This window comes from Myotis yumanensis, unplaced genomic scaffold (genome assembly GCF_028538775.1).
Source record: "Myotis yumanensis isolate MYYU_CA2020_CCGP unplaced genomic scaffold, mMyoYum1.0.hap1 SCAF_15, whole genome shotgun sequence".
NCBI classification, from domain to species: domain Eukaryota; kingdom Metazoa; phylum Chordata; class Mammalia; order Chiroptera; family Vespertilionidae; genus Myotis; species Myotis yumanensis.
The window spans coordinates 26,496,540-26,517,703 of NW_027223766.1; the positions used below are offsets into that span (position 1 = coordinate 26,496,540).

A 21,164-nucleotide genomic window follows, 5' to 3' on the forward strand; every position below is an offset into this window, starting at 1 on the left:
AAAGAAAAGAAAAGAAAAGAAAAATAGAAGAAGAGTCCTGATATCTATGTGAGCAACTGGACTAATCTGGCAACCACCTAACTCTTCTAATGAGAAAAATTAACCCCATTCCTGATACCAACTGCTGAAATAGAACTCTTCATGGCAAGCAACCTTGTCTGACTCTGGGAGATTACATAAAAAAGGAGTCTATTAAAAGAATAGTGAATGGCTCACAGAATCTTTGAAAGTTCTAAAGAATAAGGCTCAAATGTAAGATTCTAGGAACAACATAAAAACCTTTCATAGAACTGGCCTGACGAGGAATCACCTGTACACCACAGAGCCCATGGTGTGAAAGTTTGCACCCTTGCCACTTTTCTACCAGGAACACGATTATGCTTCAAATAAGATCAACCTAGCTATTCACCTTTGCTGTCACCCTAACTAGAAAATCAATTTCACAGGGAGCCTGCTGTTTCACCTTGCTCACCTCCAACCTACACTAGTACCTGTGCCCTCATTTGGGGGAAAAACGGAAAGAAAATATGTAGCTTATTTAGCTCCTACAGGAAGAAATAGTCTTTGGCCTATGAAGATTCATAAGGTGAATAATCTCCCAAATTCAAACAGGGTGATTTGCAAAAATGACTGCAATTCCCTGCAAACCCCTTTACTATGTAATCTGTAGCTCCAACCATCAAGAGGTGACACCTGTTTTTTTTTTTTCTCCCCTACTCCCTGAATTTTGACTGCTTTGACCAATAGAATGAGGCAGAGGGGATATTATGCCAGCAACAAAACTAAACCTGCCTCAAGAGGATGGGTATACTCTGTCCTCCTAAGAATCCTCTATTATTCATGAACTAGAGGCCCGATGCATGAAATTCATGCAAGGGGCTCGGCCCTCACAGCCTCAGTGGCTGCCTCAGCCCTCGCAGCCATGGTGCCTGGCTTTGTCCAGAAGGTCGTCTGGAAGGTCATCCGGATGGTCATTCTGCTGTTTGGCCGTCCAGTCTAATTAGCATATTATGCTTTTATTATTATAGATAAGCCTTGTCTGGCCTGCTAGTTGATGGAAAAAACTTACTCCATGTGTCTGATTTACCCCAGCGAACAGCTGGCCAACCCTCAGAAACAGAGCCACCTACCTGATCGCAGACACATAAGTAAAACCTACCTAACACCGAACATCATCCATCTGAGCCCAGTCTGCTTGGCTCACCCAAAGAAGTATAAGCTCAATAAATGTTTGTTTTAGCCACTACGTTTGGGGTGATGTTTTATACCATAAAAGCTAATGGACATTAATATAAGTTGACAGAAGATGTGACTTTGGGTAGTGGGCATGCAGTGCAATATACAGAGCTTATAACATAGAAACCCACACATGAAACCTATATGTTCATGTTGACCAATGTCACCCCAAACAATTTAATATTTTTAAGCTAATGGGCAAAATTACAGCGAGCATAAAAAAATAAAATAGTAAATAAGATAATTTAAGATTTGAAAAAACTAAAGCAGTATAATTTAGTAGAAAGTGATGAGGTCCACTCAATTTCTCAGGGAAGTCCTCACTGAGGAGGCGATATTTAAGGTGAAACTTAAATCTGAAGAATCAAAAACTATTTAAAGATATAGAAGAAATGTATTCCAAACAAAAGCAACAGCCCGTTTGCAAAGGTCCTGAGATAGGGAATGTGACTAGCATTGCTTAAAATTATGAACAAAGTGGAGAGTGACAAAAGATAACATCAGAGGAATAGGAAGAGACCAGATTGTTTAGGGCTCTCTAAACCCTGGTAAGGATTTTGGATTTTATTCTGGTGAGGAAATCTGATTTGCATTTTGGAGAGATCGCTCACCTGCTGTGAGGCGCATGGGCGTTAGAACAGCAGGAGGAGAGGCCAGAGCCCTGTTTGGTAGTTACTATAATAATAATGGGAAATATCTGCTCAATTTTGCTGTGAGCATAAAACTGCTCTTAAAGAATAGCTTTTTTTTCTTAATTGGGGAGAAATTGGAAGAATGGATTTAAGAGATTAGTAGGAGAGAGAGAGAGAGAGAGAGAGAGAGAGAGAGAGAGAGAGAGAGAGATGCAGGGAGGGAGGAAGTCAACAGGACCTAATGCGACTTACTGAAAGCTGCTGTGTGCCAGGCCCAGTCCCTGGAGTCACTGGGCATCTATAGGAGGCAGCCTGGTGGAGTGAAAAGGGTGGGGACTTTAGAATCATGCAAAGCTGGAAGTGCATCTGTAGGCCACCACTTAGTAACTGAGGGCACAGGGTGTTACTTATCTATCTGAGCCTCCACATCTTCTGTAAAAAAAAAGATAAAAATAACTGTCTCATGGGCTGCTCTAACAGCTCAGTGTGTCGCATATGCAATGTGCCTAGCCAAGTACTTTTTAAGTAGTAGACATCCTAGAAGTGTTGATTTCATTTCCTTTCATTTTATTTCCCTGATAGAAGATCCAGTATCTGAATAAAAGCTGAAAGTCAAGGGATCCTGAAACCAAGGTAGACCTGTGTCTGGATATGTAATCAGGTCAACCACGATCTTTCCTTCTATAAGTCTTACTCAATAACCTTTCCCCTGAATATTCTCACTTAGCTACGCCGGCACCTTCAGGCAACTGACACCAGCTACTGACCTAACATGACAAGTAGAAAACTCCAGGCTAAACTGAAATGTCAGTTTAGTGTCCAGAGCCTTTTCTGTTGCCAACACCCGTGATCTACTTCCTTCTTTTGGGTTCTGCTTCCCACTATGCTGAGATCCAAACACTGAAGCTGCTTTCCTAATCTCCAGCCCAACCGCTTGCTCGAATCTTCAAAGAACACTTCCTGCACCAGTCCGGATTCTGGGCCTAACTCTGACCCTCAGCGCCATGATTAACTTTCTCTGGGTCCCTCTTAATCCACGGTGGCCTCTCCTATGGCTTCTCCAATCTCGCTTTTGCTCTTTCACACCCAGCTCCCTTCCATCTGTTCAAAGCTACTTACACTCTTTCAGAACATTCCATCCTGAGAGCATTACCCACCATGGATGCATTGTTTCTGTAAGATTGCTTCTTTAATCTTATATCATGAAGTATTCTTCTGCATTTGGACTGGCTTTCTATCCCAAGGGAATAACTTAAATTGAAAAATGTTCTATAACTTGCAGCTGTATTCACAACATACAGTCACAAGTTGACCTGCCAATGAATATTAAATTCCTTATCAAAGATGGATTAACTCTGCTGTAAATGTAATTCAAAAATAGCAACAGACATAAGGCAACATGATTGGACAGCTTCGCTTTGTAGGAGAAGAAATCTGCAAGACAGGATTTAAAATGCACTAAACTCAACAGTGTATGAAATGGCACTTTTGTTGTAATTTTAAGCTTTTTAAGTAGAATCTATAAATATATCTAAAAAATTCCAAGAAGGCTAAAGAAAAAAATACATGAGAAAACACACAAAAGAGAGATAGAGGAAGAGATTAGACATGGAATTAGAAATGGAAAAAGTCCTTAGGCCACCTTGTCCATTTCCCTGCCAGCATAGCTCATTCTCCAGGGTTCGTCCAGTCTAATTTTAGATGGCCAGAGAGTCTTTACTTCAGGCACTTCATTTGTAAAACCATTCTGCTGTCTAACAAACTTTCATGATCTGTCAATCCTCCTCGTTCTTGTACCTAAATTTTCAACCTTCCAATAGGTTCCAAGGGTCTCCTGGCCTTCGCTGGCTGCAATGCCCAGGTACAGTGCTAGAGGGAAAATGTTCTTTTCTTTGTCAGATCTATCTATACAATACCTCAGAAAGGTGAGATCTCATCAAAACCAAGATAGGCATTCTCCAAAGATCACCAGTGGGCTGGTGCAGGAGAACTTGAGTCCTACTTTGTTTTCAATATTACAAAGCATCCAGAGGCTTAAGAATCTCTACTTAGATTTTTCTTTCCAAAGTCCAAATAGTTCACTGAAAGGCATAATAAACACCACCAGTTATGAAATGGCCAATACTTGCCAGACATTACCCCTGATACTTTATATACATTGACTCTGACCTTACAATAAACAACCCTACACAGCAGTTATTCGCCGTTTCCTACATATGAAGACACGGAGACTTGTGGGTTGGAGTTAAAATAGTTCAGTCATGTCCGTCTGGCTGAAACCCTTGCTTTTCCCGCTGCCTATGCCATTTCTACAGCACCTTTGTCAGAGAATGTGAGCGCCTGATTCTGGACTCTCCACGTCCAAGCAGATGATGTCTCCTGCCCCGGGGAGACTGTGAGGAGACGGATGGGGCAGAGCACCACACTTCCCAGAAGACACACTGCCTCTAAGCATTCTGGAGACAAGCTCGGAGAGAACTAGGTGGGCATTGCAGCTCTGTTGCAGAAATGAGGAACCTAGGCTCTGGGGCTAGGGAACACCAGGGCATGCAGTGGGGTAGAAAGACCCAAGCTTCCTTAAGTGGGGAGTGAGCAGGACAAAGCAGCAGCTCCTGATACTTGGCAAACACATTTAGGTTCTGACCATCCCATTGTGGCTTCAGCTACTTTGGATCCATCCTAGGCTTTGAATCAGGGTCTGAACCGATTTATGGAACCGGGTGTTTTAAAGAACCTGACTCAGAACTTCTCCTTGACCAGGACCCTAAAAAGAATATCAGGACTCATTCCTATAGCTCAGTCATCCCCAATGCCCCACACTAACAAAGGGTAACAAAATGCCACCAGGCACCAAAGCCTGCCTTAGCCAGAGTGGCAAGGGAGGAGCAGATCTGCCCAGGTACGTGTGAGTCATTAATACCTCCCTGCTTTTCAGCTTTCAGAATTGATCCTACATTTTAGCTTCTTGGACTAGGCTCCTCATCAGTTTGCTTCGTTTTCTCCCTCATTTGGAGGGAAATGTTGAGAATCATCAAAGGAGCCTGTCTGCAGCTGCTGATTTACAGCTGTGTGTCTACTGAGATAACACAGAGTGGAAATCTGGGCACTTCAGGCCCCTGATTTCAGCTTCCTAGACAAAAGCTCTGCTGATTAGATTGGCAGTTCTTGAAACAACACACTGATGCAGCTTTTTCAAACATGAATTGGAACTCACATTGACAACACATCCAACCTTAGGAATACAGCACTGGAACCGAGAACTGTAAGGGTAATGAAGAATCTGCTTATTTGGGGAAGTGATTTTATTCCTCTCACTTTTCAAAGGACAATAAATCTATTTCTAAGAAGGGCCCGAGGCAGACATGAGTTGGAATCCCAGCCCTGTGCTTACAGTATGTACCACTTCTGTGAAGGCACTTAGCTTTCCCTGAAACTGTTCCCTCAGCTGAAAAATGGCTACACTAATACCCTGCTGACACAGTGCTGGTGAGAATTAAATCAAGGGACTTGCTTAGCACAGTGTTTTGTGCTTAACAAATGCTGGAGTCCTTCCTTTGATAAACTGCACAAAAGAAGACAGCAACTCATTTAAAAAAATAATAAGATAGTTTTATTTGAAAGGTAGCACGTCACCCTTGTGAGAAATATTAAAATAGTTTACTCCCAGAGCAAAAATCAGAGGTAAAAGAAATGAAATTAGTTGTAAATTTTCGACTAATTTTTGTCAGCTCATATTCTTTTTTTTTAAATATATTTTATTAATTTTTACAGAGAGGAAGGGAGAGAGATAGAGAATTAGAAACATCGATGAGAGAGAAACATCAACCAGCTGCCTCCTACACACCACGTACTGGGGATGTGCCCACAACCAAGGTACATGCCCTTGACCGGAATCAAACCTGGGACCTTTCAGTCCACAGGCCGACGCTCTATCCACTGAGCCAAACCGGTTAGGGCTGTCAGCTCATATTCTTTAAGAAATGAATCAATCCCTCTAAGGCATGTCTTACTCTGTAATTAGAAAATGCTTCTAACATTTCCATCTTCTTTCTGAAAATGTCTACCAAGCTTCTCATCAGGAATTTGTCCAAGTCTGAGGTTACCAAGGCACCACGTGAAAAGCCATTGGAGAACACTAATTAAAGGGATGGTTTGACAATGGACACACCTGGATTTGAGCACCACCTTTATTTACACTTCTGAGCTGTGTGGCCTGGGTAATTTATACAGCCTAAGTCTCCATTTCCGTATCTACAGTATAGGGGAGATACCATAGTATATATCTTTTAATATTATTTTTGAGGATTAAATGAAATAAAGTAGTATAACACTAGTAAGAAATCATGTTAGTCATTTTATTATTAACGAGCAATCCATAACACATGTGACTGATTCATAACATACTATGTAAGAAAGGAATGTGGATTTAAACACCATTCTCAAAATTGCATAAGCACAATTCATTTATTCATTGTGGGAAACCACATAGACTATAAACTCTGAATGAGGATTCATTACTTCTAGTATTTATCATTTTCCTCTTTCCATGGAAGTCCCACATAAATGATTAACATTTCTTACCAAATGTAAGCAATCTTTTGTCTTAGATAACTTTATCTTCTTTAAAGAAGTTATCATTTCATATTTAAAATTGTAGGATAGTAGATATGGAAACTGGAAATAATAAGTAATCTAAAACATATTCTGATCAATCAGTGTCTATCAAATTTAACCTTGAGCTATTGATAACACCAGCCACACCTAGGATTGCCTCACCACCACATCCCTGTTGGCCCTGCTGTCGGGAGTCTTATCTAGGAAACTAAGCCCATGAATTTCCGGACCCAAAGTGGAAAGAGATTAGCTCTTGCCCTAAAATAAATCGCTTCCCAGTGTTTTCACTTCCAGACTTCTAAAACTTTCCCTGAAGTTTTGAAAGTGAACAACTGTTACATGTCTGTAACAAAGATGATCAATTGCACTCTGATCCCAAATTAAAATGGGAACCTGTAGAATCTCTTCATTGTGACCCATAGGGCATCCTTTTTTTTTTTTTTTTAGCATAGCTGTCAGTGACTTTTCTGATATCTAGCATACCTTTGAAGAATGTCTTTAAAGCATGAGAAGAGTGTAAATTAGGTTACCATTAAGTAATGCAAAAGAAATTGAAACATACTCTCCATAGCTGCTAATGAAGCTGTTAAGCAAGTAGCGGTTGCAAGACTGATTGCCAGCATTAATGAGTGGTAAGAATGACATACATATTCATTCATTATTTTCCTCCTTAGGACATGTAAATAGCACATAGGCTGGGCGCTTCCTAAAGCAGCAAAGAGTGATTGAAAAAGTGATGTTTTCCTTCTCTCTGTTCACACCCTCAGGTGAGGAAGAACTACTCTCACCAGTTAATCACGGTTCTATGGGAAGGGGCATTTCCAGTTAGGAAGTGCACTGTTTTTCAGACACTTCATTGGTTTTTCTCCATCTCAATAGCTTTGTTACATTAGGGAACAACTACTTCAGGACCCGTAAATTCCAAGTCATCATAAAACCATCATCTAGTGTAATAGTCTTAGAATGAAGGAATTGCTTTGGCAGAATCCCTGAGTTACAGCTCTGCATCCACTACTTTAATTCATCTAAAAGTGGAGGACTCCTTAGCTTAGGACAAAGCCCATAGTTAGTTCCAGATATAAGAAAGTTCTTACTTATGGTGAGTTAGACTGGTCCTCAAGACATCTATCTACTTCTTTGTATAAGTTCTATACGGACAGCAACAGGAGTTTCCATGTGAATTGTGGAAATATCTGCAAAGGTAGCCTTTGATGGGGAACCCCTTGATGAGATTGGCTGTTACTTCAAACTCTTGGTGGGAGGGCAGACACTAAATACAATGGAGGCCTGAAAATAGGCACTAGGGCCCCAAACACCTGGCTGAGGTTCTATGGCAAATTTCTAGTTCCTGGCTGAACTAGCCCAGATTGCAAAAATCACAAGAAATAGTAAATTATTGTTGTTTTAAGTCAGTCAGTTTTTTTAAATAAATAGCTTTGGTGTAGTCTGCTAAGCAGCAATAGAAAACTGAAACATAGACATACAAATAAAACTTCATAGACAAACTCAAGCCCATTCCTAGGCTTCTTAGAGAACATGAGACCGGCTCCCAGACCCCAATCTTAAAAACTTAGGGTTGCATTTCCCAATATTTGTTCTAAACAAAGCTACTCTACCAAAAGGGTTTCCACTTTTACCCCACTGTCTTCCCATTCTCTCTTGAAATGCCATCTCTCACCCAAATTTCTTCTTACCTTAACCATCCTTCAGCCCCATTCCATGTGCCCCTTCCTCCAACAGGTCTTTCCACATCCTCTCACTCAGTGATACATCCTCCACCCTCAATAGTCATGTAGATTAGAGATCAGAACACCTTTTGCACATCAGGATCTCTCTCTTCTTAAACTCCTCATAGTATTATTTCATAGACTTTTTATCTTATTTTAATTTAAATTCTTTATTATTTAAAGTATTACATGAGTCTCCTTTTTCCCCCATTGACCTCTCCCCGGCCACTCCCACCCCCCAGCACATGCTCTCACCCCCCACTGTCTGTGTCCATTGGTTATGCTCACATGCATGCATACAAGTCCTTTGGTTGATCTCTTACCCCCTCACCCCCCGCCTTCCCTCATAGGTTGGACAGTCTGTTCAATGCTTCTATGTCTCTGGTTCTATTTTTGTTCATCAGTTGATGTTGTTCATTATATTCTACTCAGACTTTTTCATGGCACTTTTATTCTCTCTCTCTCTCTCTCTCTCTCTCTCTCTCTCTTTTAAATATATTTTTATTTCAGAGAGGAAGGGAGAGGGAGAGATAGAAACATCAATGATGAGAGAGAATCATCAATGGGCTGCCTCCTGCATGCCCCCTTATTGGGGATGGAGCTTGCAACCTGGGCATGTCCCCTGACCAGGAATCGCACCATGACCTCCTGGTTTATAGGTCGACACTCAACTACTGAGCCACACCAGCTGGGCTAACCTCTTTTATCATAATGATAGCGTGCACTTTCAGGATCCTCCAAAAAGCACTCTGAGGAACTGTGTTTCCTTCATCTCTGCATGCCCCTTAGTGCCTAGTATTTCCAATCCTTCTAAATCCACCAGTCCTGGCCTGGCTTAGAGTAATGATGCCATAACAAGACCTTTGTATTCACCTGAATCTCACACCTGGGAAGCTGTGTGACAACAGCATTTGCATAAATCAGGCCCTAGTAATAGAACCCCAGACTTTTGGAAAGAGCTCAGGGCCTGACTCAAATGGTCCCGCTCCATGCTGGAATCCCAACTATGCAATTCCATATTTGGATGAATTTGACATTATTTTCAGCTATAAATTGACATTGTTCCAATCTCAATCTCATAAGTCTTTTGCTTTCTTTTCTTTTCTTTTCTTTCGTTCTGTCTTTCTTTCTTTCTTTTTCTTTTCTTTTTTTTTTTTTTGCTTTAAATGATATCATGGATGCTCAACACCTAACCTAGGGACTGATACATAACAGACTACAGAATGTTGGGATAAAATACTTTGGTAACTGACTATTGTGATAATGCTGCAAATCCACTCTTTGCCTCATTGTAACATTGTTGAGACTTTTTTTTTGCAAAAAGCAAAGTTCTGAAATCACATGCCATTTAAATGTAAATCTGAGTATTTTTAAATTTGAGGGAAAGGCTATTATATTGAGAGCTGTCTCCCAAGCCTCATATCAAATCTATATTCTTCTCAATCATTAAACTAGAAGTAAGTTTATTAATCAATTCTCTTTCTCCTGGGGTTATTTATGTGTGTGTGAGGTTATTTTTGGTCTCAATATTAAATGAGAAAAAACACTGAAAACTTTACCTTCATATTAATGAGTGTTGCATCCTTAAAACCCAATACCACACAACTGACACAGCACCATTAGCAGACATTCTTTTTTCTTTTCTTTTTTTCTGTTTGCTTTGGAAAGACTGAATGGAAAGTAGAGTCTACGCCTCACTCAAACTACTCTCCCTCGTTTTTCTTGGAAAAAAGAAGGTGATGACTGATTTATCCAAACATGTTTAAGGCATCTGGTCTATTTTGTATCCTCCCTACAATCAAGGGTCACAGTTTTATGACAAAATAAAGAAAAAGAATTAACACACATTGAGCATTGTAAGAGGCAGTACAATAGAAGGATGGGCATCTAAAAATCTCTATTTATAGTAAAGATGCTATTATTAGCAGAGGTTTTGATGCAAAATTATAAAGAGTGAGCAAATACAGCCAGAGGCTCAGCTGTACAAGTACCAAGTAATTAAAACTCTGATTTGGTTCTTAAATATGTTGCCAGGCACTCATAGAAATAGCTCTTCAAAAAACATGTTATTTTGAGCGTGAAAATGATACATTCAACCTCTTTGAATTCTGATGCCACAAACCACCAGAGTGTGACCACTGGGGTGACAAGAGGAATAGTGCCCGTTAACATGAGTGCTACATGCTGGTCCATCGCATATAAGGAGTAGACACTGAGCGGTAAAAGTTGATGAAGGCAGGGATCAAGCCTCTTTCTTCTGTGCTGAGACTAGAACCACCTCATATCTACTGATGAGAATGAATGGAAAAAGTGCTTCAACAATTGATTCCTTTTTATACTTGCACAGTCCAATTCCTTAGAGGATTTTTCTCTGTTTTCAACACTAAAAGAACCACATAATTCCCAAAAGGTTCCAGCCAGAAGGGTCCTTTGAGGTTACCTAAACCAGTGCCAGAACTTTATGGATATGCATTGATGTCCAGCCAGTTACATCACTTGCCTAGGGCCACACTGCTAATAGGTGGCAAAATTTGAGTTACTTCTAATTTCAAATGGTGGGTGACTTTCATTAAATTGTTGACAAAGTCACTGTCTTAAAATAATTGTTTATTGACTCACAAAAATAAATGAACTCCTGTGACTGTGCTTCTTGGATATGCCAAGTGGGTCTAATGTCAGTGAGTACAAAACATCATATGGAGAAAAGTTTTCAAACTTAGCAAGCAAGCTCCATTACCTGAGCAAACCAACCTCTTAATTTGTGACCCAGGTTGTTCTCTGTCTTAAGGTTCTTGCTCACAAAAGACAGCAAGACTAGACCTGGGAAAATAATGCAACCCTTATGTTCTAAAAATGTTGGGTAATTATCATCATCTTTTTGTAGAGAGGACAATGTGTTCGGAATTTAGTCATTGTTATTGGCTAAATCCTGCCCTGCCCCAAGATGTTGAAGTCCTAACCTCAGTACCTGTGAATGTAACTTTACTTGTAAGCAGGATCTTTGCAAATGATCAAGTGAAAATAATGAGGTCCTTTTGGGAGGCCCTAACCCAATATGATTGGTATTCTTGTAAAAAGGGGAAATTTGGACACTGACATGCCCTCAGGGAGAACATCATGGGAAGATGAAGCCAGAGATAGGGTGATGCTTCTTCAAGCCGAGGAATGCCAAAGATCGCCAGCAAACACCAGAAGGTAGGAGAGAGGCAGGATCCTTCCCTCCCAACCCTCAGAAGGAACCAGCCCTACCGACACCTTGATCTCAGAGTTCTAGTCTCCAGAATTCTGTGACGGTAAATGTTTATTGTCTAAACCACCCAGTTTGTGGTATTTGTTTGGCAGACCTAGCAAACTAGTACTATTGCCTCATCTGAAAAAGGATGGGCTAGCCCTAGCTGGTTTTGCTCAGTGAATAGAGCATCGGCCCATGGACTGAAGGGTCTGGGTTTCGATTCTAGTGAAGGGCACATACCTCAGTTGCAGGCTCTATCCCTGGCCTTGGTCATGGCATGTGTGAGAAGCAACCAACTAAAGTGTCTCTCTCACGTTGATGGTTCTCTCTCTATATTTCTCCCTATCCCTTCCACTCTCCAAAAATCAATGGAAATATAGATTCGGGTGAGGATCAAAGGATATATGCACCCCTATGTTCATAACAGCACAATTCACCATAGCTAAGATATGGAAACAGCCTAAGTGCCCATCAGCAGATGAGTGGATTAGAAAGCTGTGGTACATCTACACAATGGACTACTACGCTGCAGTAAAAAAAGAAGGAATTCTTACCATTTGCAACAGTGTGGATGGAACTGGAGAGCATCATGCTAAGCAAAATAAACCAGTCAGAGAAAGATAAATATCACATGATCTCACTCATTTATGGAATATAATGAACAACATAAACTGATGAACAAAAACAGATCCAGAGACAAAGAAGCATGGATCAGACCATCAAACCTCAGAGGGAAGGTAGGGGAGGGTGGGGGTAAAGGGGAGAGATCAACCAAAGGACTTCTATGCATGCATATAAGCCTAACCAGTGGACAGACACCAGGGGGGAGAGGGCATGAGTAGGAGGGGGGGGAGGCAATGGGGGGATAAAGACACATATGTAATACCTTAATCAATAAGGAAAAAGAAAAAGAAAAAAGAGAAAGAGAAAAAAAAAAGGATGGGGTAAACTAATTGATCTTATCGGCCCTTCAGGCCTAACACCTGCAGTTCCATAAAGGCAACTAATCAGAGGCTCTGAGTCCTGGGAACCTGCTCAGTGTAATGGGAAGGGAGGGGCTGCATCTCTCAGATAGTGAACAAATATTTATTAAGCAACTATTATGTGTCTGGCATCAGTCTGGGCCTGGACACAGCCATGAACAGGAAGACACAGTCCCTGTGGCCCAGAATTCCCAGGGAAGATCTGCTCTAAACAAGTAATCACAAGTATGATGTGTGCTGTGGAAATGCAGAGACTGCTCTGGGACAAGTAGACCAGCAAATGAGGTTTACAGAGAGACAGAAATGAGGGTGAGGAATTAGCACCCCAACAAAGAAAGGTGGGGTGGGAGGAGTGGTGTGCATGTTCCACAAAGCTCCCACAGACTAACCCTTCTCTAAAGAAAGGGACAACCTCAACAGACAGAAAGGGGAGAATGGAGGGCTGACAAACAAAGCAACAAATGTCCTCCATAATACAGAGACAGCTGCCACTCAACCTGTCGAGGCCACAAGAGGCTGAGGAGGTACTATTTCCAGCAGCAGCAGCAGCGGCAGCACAAGTTTTCAAAGGAATCCTTCTCTCCTAGACTCACATCATGAGTCACTTCCAAACTTCAGTTATATTTAGATTTCTGTTGGGCCTAATGTCATTCTTTCTGGTTTCTTTTTTAAAATGGTGTCGAGCAGGGTGAAAACAGAATTTGTGAATAAGCACATATTATTTAATCTAGATCGCAACGGCCCATTTTCCTTTTCAACATGTTTTGGCCTTTAGGTTTCTGTGAAAAGGTATGTTCTGTGTGTTTGCGTATTTGTTTGAAAAATAGCTAAGAACATTTTGATAAATAGTCCAAACTATATGTAACAAAAGATACCCAGAACACTATATACGTACTTAGCAAATTGTTTTCTGAAAAATGATGGCAACATTTCATGAGGATTAATATTGTGCTATGTACCAGGTTTCCTCTTCCCTCCCTCAAGACAACCCAGGAATAAAGACATTTGGGTCATTGAATTTTCCACCTGTTAAGATTTTGGTTCTGCTCTTTGCATTATTGACAATTACAGTTAATATTTACCATGTACGTAATATGTGCCAGGCACTGAACAAGGCTCTTATATTAATTTTTTTCTTAATTCTCCTAACAGTCCAGAAAGTAAGAATGTTTGTGGTCCCCAGTTTAAAGATGAGGGAACTGAGGCTTAGTATTGTTGAATAACTTATCCTTAGTCACACAGAAAATAAATGGTGGAGCCACTGCTAATGACTTCTGAATTGATGAGGATCAGGAGTCTTCCCTGGGTTTGGCTATACAAAGGAAACGAGCTATCCTCTGCTCCTTCTCACTCATCATCAGAGCACAAGATTTTCATCTTAAGGAACTTGGAGTATTTGTCTCACGCTATTCATCTTCACTCCCAACTTCCTGAAGGATAAAAGAGCATAAGGGTTTTAACGTCCTTGCACACAGTAAGTCCAGGCCAGTCCAACATGTGTCCAGAACCAGTGCTCTCTTTCCTAACTCCCATATGAATCATAGTGTGAGATATAGAAGCTTCCTACAGAAATATCTCACGTGTACCAGTTCTGGCCAATGGATCCAATTCCATTCCATTCAACAAGTATTTTTGAGCCATATACAAAGGATTGCTAGCTCTATCTTAAAATCTAATATTTCCTTCCTTTTAGTAAAAGGTTTCTGACCTTTTTTATAAGCTAAGCAGATTTTTCTAGTCTCTATTGCAGCCAGCTTGACCATGTCACTGTTCTAACCACCGACCTGGAAGCAGTAGGGTTATATGGTTCTTTCAGAAAGACTCCTGAATAGGGAAGGGCTCCTTTTTTCCCAAGCCCTTCTTCCTCTTTTCTTTCCTAAAATGTGGTTCAATGGCTGGAACTCCTGCAACCATCTAGGACCACAGGATGACCTTGAGAATGGCACCCATACACAGCAGAGTGAAAAGATGGAGGAATCTTGGGTCTCGGCATTGCAGATGAACTATATCAGCCCTGGACTATACGTTCACATTTTAATAAGAAAGAAACATAGTCAAGTCTATATGTTATGTTTCAGTTATGTTCAGCCAAAATGACCTGAGAGTACCACCTACTACCTGCCAGGCATTAGCCTAGAAACAATTCCCCCCCCTCCTCTACCCCCAATACTCACATACATGCAATGCATGTGTGGGTATTTGGGCAATGCCTAATATAATGAAACAAAGAGATCACACCGACCACAAACATCTCTCCTAAAGATTGGACAGAAATGCTTCAGAGGACCACAAAATTTCATGAAACATTCTCACATCCATGAGCTTATCATTGATCTTTCTCCCACACAGGGTGGTATTTTTATTCCTGAATATACAAAATGAGGCCTAGCTTCCCATTGCTTATTGCATTCAAAGACCATTACACTAAAAATAATTACCTCAAAACCAGTAGGAACACTTTGTCTTCTCCATCCCACCTGTTAAAAAGTTAAGTTATGGACGTCTGCAAGCCTATATTTTCATTTTACTTTCCCTCAGGAAGCCTCTTGATAATAAGTGAAATGCCTGCGACCTGGGTCAGCTTTGAATTATGCTGTAAAAATAAAGCCTTTTGTGGTCTCCTGAAAGATATTTGGATCCGAGGCTGTAAAATATTGCTGAGATATTGGTGCTCACATTAAATTGGCCCTTTTGCCAGAATATAATGAAAGTGTGGGCATCCCTCTATGTGTCCAAAGACCTTAACTGATGAATAACAATAGTACATTCTGTGACTAAAGGAAGGTTTGACAAAATTTGTCAAACAGCCATTTAACTCTAAGGAGATAAAATAACTGCCGATATTGTGTTGTTGTTTTTTTTACTTAAATGTTTATTTTTGGAGAAGCAAAGTCAGAATGCTGTTTGAGCTACAGGGATTTAAGTATTCAAATCAACTATAAGAAATTCAAGGAACACCCAAGCTGAGATGGGTCTAGAGCTGCAGCCACCACTAGCAGGAGAATTGGTCATTCCCTGGCCTCGAACTAGGGTCAGACCAGGGTGAGGCTTTGAGGAATTCACAGCCACCATTTGCCTCGGCCTGCACTCCCCACAGTGGCCTCAGGTCCTGAGAACCTTCCTACTCTGTTAGTTAATTAAGCACACTCTGTAAGGTTGTCTTGTCCCTATGGCTGGTAGTAGTTGCTGGTTGGAGACCTGTGTAAATAATTTGTCAGCAGTAAATCTCTTATTTGTCCTTTATTTCTTTGGAACAATGGGACAAAGGCCCACGGTCCAAGGAAATAGAAGTGGCTCTGAGCTCAGCACTGGTTCTTTTTTTTTTTTTTTTTTTAATATATTTTTATTGATTTTTTACAGAGAGGAAGGGAGAGGGATAGAGAGTTAGAAACATCGATGAGAGAGAGACATCGATCAGCTGCCTCCTGCACACGCCCCACTGGGGAAGTGCCCGCAACCAAGGTACATGCCCTTGACTGGAATCGAACCTGGGACCCTTAAATCCGCAGGCCGACGCTCTATCCACTGAGCCAAACCAATTAGGGCAGCACTGGTTCTTTATACCCCCAACCCCCACAGCTTTCGTGGGTCCAACTCAGGCTACAAACCACAGCTCAAACAGGAGAAAAGGGACTGTGCTAAGACAACTCTGAAGAAGAAAAAGCCAGAATAAAGCAGCCATGGGTGGAGTTCCTCCAGGTGAATGGCTTTGATGTGACAAGCACCTGCTCTGGCCAGTCCTCCCCCAGGAGGAGACGGTGGGGCTTTGCCTTGGAAAAGGGCATCACTCATCTCAGAGAACCCAACCTAAAAAAATGTGACCTATCCTCTGAGTGATTGGAAAGAGGAACGCAGAGGACCTATTGTTAAACTTCAGCATCCTGGCCCACCTCTAGAGAGTTCGGGGCAAGCTCGGGGCCCTCTGAAGGCATCCAAGTCTCTCTATGTCCCTCTCTTATGGGGAGAACGACAGAGACTGAGGATCACTGCTTTAAATCTCTCCGATGATATCTGTTCCCTGCGCTGACCAGTCCTGACATTCCTGGCATCACCAGCACCAGGACAGGGATGAAGCCCCACCCACAGGAGACCTGGTTTGAAATGTTCTAGGTGTTCTGTTTCTGTGCAGAAAGCCCTGGGCCACCAAACCTCTCACATCAACCTAACTTGAGGGAGTTCCTCATGGGATGAGTTCACTCATATTTATACGGAAGTAACCAGTATTACTGCTTAGAGATCAATTCTTTCTTGCTAGTTCCATTTGTTAGACAAATGTATGGGACTTGGTGCCAGGAAGTGAAGATTTGGGTGTCAATAATAATGATAATAATAACTGACACTTGTGAGGCATTTAAAATGTGCTGGGCTCTTAAATATCAAGGAACCCTGTAAGAAAGGTATTTTATCTGCAACACATCATGGAAATGGTGACCTAGGGTGTTAAGTGACACTCTGCACTGCCATTCTCTTTGGGAGGAGCGTGTCTCAGGAATCCAGCTACCCGTTACGACTGAGGGACAAGCGGCCCTGGATCTCCTCCCTCTCAACCTGTTCCCAACCTCAGATCTTAGGAAGCCCCACAGCAGCCAGAGCCAGGCCAGAACACGGACCCTTCTGTTCTGGGCCTTAAGGAACAACTAATTATGTTTTCCTCTTTCTTTAGATTCGATTTCTTTCCCGATCAGAGTGGTAAGACTAAAGAGCAGAAAGTCGGGTGTGCACTTATAGGAACAAAACCACGATTACTACTGGGGCACCAGGGGCCTCGGTGAAAGGTGCCTCCATATGGCTTGCCTGGTGGGCCAGCCCCTGCATCACCCATTCAAGGAAAATTCTGTATAATTAGAAGGGGTTTGCCTGGCCTTGCATCCTTGCCAGACTCCCCTAGGGACCTTCAAAGACCTTTGGAAAACTGCTTTGCTCTTCAATGTTGAAGAAGATGCCACCTAAAAAAGCATCCATGGAAATGCTTTTTGATCAATTCATATTGGCATCTTAGAGAGTACAGACTCCCTGCTGTGGACTGCCTGGAAACATGGGCCTGGGCTTCCCAGCCTGAGACAAGGAGGCAGGACAGGAGGGAGAGAGGGTTTTGACACAGGGCATGCAGGACCCAAGAAAAAGTGGTCAAACACTGCCTATCATCCATAGCCCTGTTGTACCAGGTTAAAGACAATAAATACAGCATGAAACCCACTTGCACCTGGTTCCGATAACAAAACAAGACAAAAGAAAAAGAAAGAAATTTTAGATGATAATTATAAATTTATAGAAGCACTTCACCAAGCCTAATATTACTTAAAACTATTTCTTTTAACTTATTTCAGAGACTTGTTTATAAATCATAGACAAAGGTTATCATTTCAGTATGTTCAGGAATGCCTTCTCTGAAACATCAGATAACTTCAGATATGAATCCTGCAATTTTCTTTAAAACAGCAATGATCATTCAGCCTCCACTTCCTTAATGAAAAATGTTACATTCCTATTCACTGGTTTCACATATGAACATAACTAAGACAAAATATTTGAAATTCTGGGTTTTGAATCATTTGGGTAATAGAATAGCTGCCAAGTGTTTTAGGCAGATTCATTTTTAATTACTTAATATTAACTATTAGCATCTCATATTTCTCTGGACAAGTTAGGGGACCATCCATTCATTCAACCCATCTATATATTTTCTGTAGCTACAGTACTTTTTTTGTGATAAGTGATATTTATATCAATATCCTTGAAATGCTATAAAAATTTGAAATACCTTCTCAGAGAAAAAACAAACTTATTTTCATGTATTTGAGTAGATTTTCATTATCCGAGTAGAGTTGTTCTATCATGATATCATGATATTAATTCATATTATCAGGATATATAATTATTTGGAATATGGCATTCATCAACCGTGCATAGAAAGTAGAATGTTCTAGCAATGATATTTGCTGTTGATCTTTTTTCTGTTTAGTTACTAAAATGTTTTTCGTGACTAAGTAATTCGACAGGAATAAAATAATCCAATGGCCAGAATTTATACATTGTGGCAATTAATCACCTGAAAGGCCACAATTTATTATTTTTAGAGCAGACCAGCTGTGTTTTCGATAGGCCTGATCAGTGAAGTCATGCCTGCCAAACTACTCTAGCAATTCCTTACCCTGAGGAACCCTTCAGCTGTGGTAATGGCCAGGCCTTCATTGTGTTTCCTAGTTTCCAAGGGTGTTGTCTGGCCTTAGTAGTGTGTTGCCGTTAAATGATTCTAAGGTACTAAATAAAGTAAATACAAACAGAAACTAAACCCCTATTGCTATGGTGCCAATGGCAAGTAATTTAAACAAGCACTTTGAGTTTACTCAGAATCTATACTACAAATTTTAAGTATAGAAATTCTTGGTTAGCCAACAAGAAGAAAGTGATTTCATAATATGTCCCTGTGGGAATATTATGCCATTAATTTAAAATTACCAGGTGAGAGAAGGAAATCGGGGACTTATTAAGAACTTTCGTAGTAGAAGCTTTTGCTTGGGTTGGTTTTTCTGTGGGGCCAGATAGACAGACCCTTTCTGAGGAGCCACGTCTCCCAGGGTAACAGGGCTCATCCAGTGACGTCACCTACTGGCCAAGCAGTTCTGCTGCATATCTCTCCCCAATCAGCTGTGATCTCTCCAGCATCAAAACAGTGTATCACACCTCCTGAGGCTGCCAAGTGGCCCTGTCTTCTATGCTGAGGGGACTACGAGAGCAGCCACTGCCTGTATCTCCACTGGAAGCCTATGACTCCACTATAACTGAAAGCTCCACTTCTAGCCCCACATAAAGCCACCGAATGCCACCCACATAGAGATGACACCAAATCTGCAATGGCCATGTAGGTCTCCCTGCACCATGTCAGCATGTCAGGCTCAGAGCAATAACATCTATTGGTTTACATATTGAGTGCTCACAAAATACTGGGCACTATATAGAGTGTCTTGCACCCAGCCCTACCGTTATCATTTCCAATATACAGATTTTGGAAAAAGGGAGGAGGAGGTGAAAGAACACTGACACGTGGAGGACTTGGAGCAGGCATTCTGAGCCACCACACACTCCTGCCTCCAGGCAGAAACCTTAGGGACAGTGCATTCTGCTCACTGAACACAGCACAAGTGGGTTAGGACCAAGGCTCCCACCTGCACTCTTTTGGCGCCCACGCTAAGAGTTCTGGCCTATCTCACCTCTGACATGAGCCAGGACTCAGTGGTCCCCTAATGCTCCATCCAGCTCCACAGCAGTCAGAACACCTAGTGACTTAAAATGAAAATGAACTTCCACTTGAACTGGTAAGAAAAGAAATCCAAGCTAATAACATTCATGGAGCACTAACTTATAGAGTGAGGGAGTGCTGAGCACACACACAGGAGGAGCTGGGTTCCAGCTCAGACCACGCCACACCCTCTGGCTCTTCATCCCATGTTCCTGCTATGATGTCCCAATGCTGCAGCTTGAAGGTGACTAAGTGAACATGAGAAGTTGCAATCAAAAGAACATGAGAAATTGTCATTCAAGTTAGAAACCACAGAATTATGTTAAATTCCTCCTCTCCCATTTGGGGACTGAGTCCCTACATACAGTCCCACACCACCTCATGCTCTGAATATTCTTTTTATATTCTTTGATCTGGCCCTTCTCACCCCTAAAAGTCATCTCATATCAGTCTGTCTCAATAGCCTCCCAGCTGGTGTTCAGGCATCTGTCTGGTCCTGCCCCACCGTGAGCCAGCCGCTCCCCTGTTGGCCCCCATAGTAAAAACCTGTCTGTTTTGATTTCTAAAATCTAAGACTGATCATACTAGTCCTCTGCCTAACATCCTCCAGGTCTCCCCCACGGCTTTAAGGATCAAGTCCCAAGTTTGAGTATGGCCCATGGGGACAATTGTCCAAACAACCTCTCCAACCTAGAATATCTTAGAAACACCTGCAAAAATGCCAGTGCAAGAAAAATAAGTTCACTCACCTTCCCCATAGTAACCAAGACTAAAAAGTATTTAGCTCAGGCCTTTTCTGCTTTCTTTGCCATCTCTGGCATGTTTTCTGCACCATTAAGCAATCTTCCACATTTAAATAAAAGTCAAGTGTTCTCCCTTAGAAACCTAATTATAAAACTTAAAAATTGTAATTACCACTCCCAATAATAAAGGCAAGGAGGGAAAAAAGCATATAATTTACCTGTAATTTCTAAAACGCATATAGAAATTCCTCAGATGCTTCCAGAATGGCTTACTCCAGAGGACTCAAGTTTAGGATAATCAGAGCGAAGAACCTGGCATCGCTGGGAGCCTGTCGCTCAAATGCGGCTTAGGAGTCAGCCTGGCTTCTGTGTGTGCTGGTCAAAGGGAAAAGCAATGTTTGCGTTGTCACCTGTGTTACCTGTAACAACAACAAACACTTCACGTAACTCCCAAACCACCGACTGGCAAAGAATAGAGCTAGTCTGAGGTTCATGATTGTTATTATGCATTGGTGAGTGAATTCATCTTATTCTGATAAAGAAACATAGAGAGTATAGCACATATAACTGTGTTCCCTTATCTCTCCAGTTCCCTATAATTTCTAATAACCTATAATAAATAAAATTACATTTTATTAATGGACCAAAAACTCCCATTTTGTTCTCATTCTAATCAATAGATCTTTTGTGACATATAAATATTTGACATACAAACAGATGAGCTGTTTACCTGATTTGGGTATTTTGAGTGTTTTTC

At 41.4% G+C, this 21,164-nt stretch overlaps 1 protein-coding gene across 1 annotated transcript in view; it reads right to left on the reverse strand.

Annotated features, from left to right (window-relative positions):
- The window catches only part of LOC138993168 (oxygen-regulated protein 1-like), a 38,595-nt gene extending 17,830 nt beyond the window's left edge, over positions 1–20,765 (reverse strand). The window contains exon 1 of the mRNA XM_070392289.1: positions 20,626–20,765. The gene's annotated coding sequence lies outside the window, so the exon portion shown is untranslated. The remainder of the gene's footprint in view (positions 1–20,625) is intronic.
- Positions 20,766–21,164: the final 399 nt, after the last annotated feature.